Consider the following 2,646-nt stretch of genomic DNA (forward strand, 5'->3'; position numbering starts at 1 on the left):
GCCACACATCAGGTCACTCCTGCCCCGACCCCAAAGGCCAGTCACTCACCCCGGGTCGGTGGATGCTCAGGATCTCCCACCAAAGACAACTCATTTCTCTAGTAAATTAAAGATTTCTTAGCTAAGAAAAGGAACGAGAGTTATTGAGAGGTTAAAGCAGGTAAGATACATAACAACTGACTCAGAGTTTGTAAGTCCAAATGATAGCAGAGATCTCTGCTAGTTCACCTTAAGTCTCTCAGGGTTACCTGAGAGGGACCTCTCGTGGACCTCTGTCCAGTCTCTCAGGATTCCCCCTATCAGAATCTGTTAGTCCAGAGATGCTGGATCATGCCCTTGAATCAGTATTTATAGGTCCTGCTCACAGAAGACACGCTGGCTTTTCACCCACGTGGGCGCTTCCTTCGATGCAGAACGCAGATGGAGTCCATGACCTCAGGTCGCCGCATCAGTGACCACTTGCTTTGACATTAGCATTTGCTTGTTAAAGTCCTTAAACCCTACGTCAGCGTTCAAAAGATGTCTTTCATGAGTAATTTGGTTAGTGATATACATAAGGCAATTGTCACGTTATAATCAAAATAGATACGAGAAAGCCGTACAGGTAACAGTCACTGGTTTTTCAGGAAGTTTACACACCAAGTACATTCTCATCTAAATGCTAATACAGCCTTTGATCTAGGGTCAAACCTAATGTGAACTGAGAGCATTCGACAGGTTACAGATAAGTGAAGTGAAGACAATATCATTTCCGTGACCTTTGAACTAAATGAACAGGCGAGTGAATTAGCCTGCTGCCTTGGTCTGTTGGCCACCTGTTAGACAGCATCCCAACCTCCTTCTGTTTGCTCTCTGCACCACTGGCAGCGTTAGCATGAGTAAAGCTCACCTGGCCGCCCGAGTGCACCCAGCGCACCACGGAAAGGACCATTGCAGGACACTGGGAAGCTGGGAGCTGATGTTGAGGTCCCAGGGGAGCTCCCAGAGCAAAGGGGAGAGGTGTCTCCATCGCTGCTCTCAGCTCCTGGCGCACTGCTGAAAGGCCCGCAGTATCAGCACAGGGAAGGGAAAGCCCCATTCAGGCACCAGTGGAGATTGAATGGCAAACTCAGCCCTTAGCCGTCCCACGATGGGGCCAGAGCTCCGTGTTACCAACTGAGTTCCTGCCAGTGACAGTTCTGCAGTCTGAAATGAACTCAGTGGGGGGCCTGCTGCCCGAAGCAGAGCTCCCCACCCCACCCAGACCCGTGCTGTCCCATGGGCCCCCCGTTACCCGGCGATCACACTGCAGTGTGGCGCTAACACTGTCCTTCTGCCGGTCCAGGAGTCAGAAGTGAGAACCAGGAGGGAAGTTGAGAGGCAGCCGCGACCCGGACCCAGACCGAATCCTCCAGGGCACTCACCTTACAACTACGGCTATATGACTCTTCTTGCTCCCCACGCCAATGTGAGCCTCCAGGTACAGTAAGAGGAGAGGAGGGTGGCAGCTGTGAGCTTCGTGTTAACTAATGAGCAGGGCCCTGTGCAAATCACCATGTCACGGAGGGCCCAGAAATCATGGCCATGCCCCCAAACCGTGATCTTTCCAATATTTTTTTTAAACCAAAATGTCTACAACAGTCCTTAATACAAATAATTCCCTTAGCTAGTCAATTTCACGGCCGGAATTAGTTTTACTAGTAAGGTTACTCAAAACTGACCAATGGTACTTGTGAAATTCATTCCAGCCTTGAAAGTGACTTAGTTCAGTTGTGGTTTGCAGCGTTGCTGTAGCCGTGCTGGACCCAGGGTATTCGAGAGACAAGGTGAGTGAAGAAGTCTCTTTTTTTGGACCAACTTCTCTTGCGCAAGCTCTGTGTAAACAAGAGACAAGCGCTGAGAGCGCTGTTTAAGGTGGAAAGCTCGTCTCTCTCACCAGCAGAAATTGATCCAGGAAAATATATCACCTCCTGCACCTTGTCTCTCTGAATTTAGTTGTGAAATTCATTGTGTGCAAAGTCGGGGGAATTCAATATTTTGCTGTTGATGCGGTCATGCATTTTCTAAAAGAAGTGTGATTTACCCACGCCCCGGCTAACAAGCAATGAGACTCCACGGCCTACGCGATAGCGCCCAGGGGGAGCTGATGTGTCCTTGGGACGCCTATGCTCAGGGAGAGGGGACGGGCGCTACTGAGGGGAAAGGGAGGCTCGGAAGCAAGGGCACAACACACTGCCGAGGGCGTGCTCAGCTTAGGGTCTGTCTACACAGCAAAGAAACAGCTGCGGCTGGCCCGTGCCAGCTGACTTGGGCTCGCGGGGCTTGGGCTGTTTCATTGCTGTGTAGACGTCTGGGCTCAGGCTGCAGCCCAAGCTCGGGGACCCGCCCAGACGTCTACACAGCAGTGACACAGCCCCGCAGCCCGAGTCCTACGCGCCCGAGTTGGCTGGCACGGGCCAGCCGCGGGTGTTTAGCTGCTGTGCAGACACGCCCTTGGATGCCAGAGGCTCCATTGCTGATCACCAGCCAGCCAGCGCCTCTGCACCCACAGTAACCAGGGCTTGCAAGGCCCCTGTGCCCCTGCCTGCTGCGGGGTTTCTTTAGTGCGTTACAGGGGCGGGTGAACCCCCCTTTCGGGGAGGCTAAGCCACTGGCCCCACCCCTTCC

Source organism: Terrapene carolina, unplaced genomic scaffold, assembly GCF_002925995.2.
Source record: "Terrapene carolina triunguis isolate 2854851 unplaced genomic scaffold, T_m_triunguis-2.0 Scaffold668, whole genome shotgun sequence".
NCBI lineage: Eukaryota > Metazoa > Chordata > Testudines > Emydidae > Terrapene > Terrapene triunguis.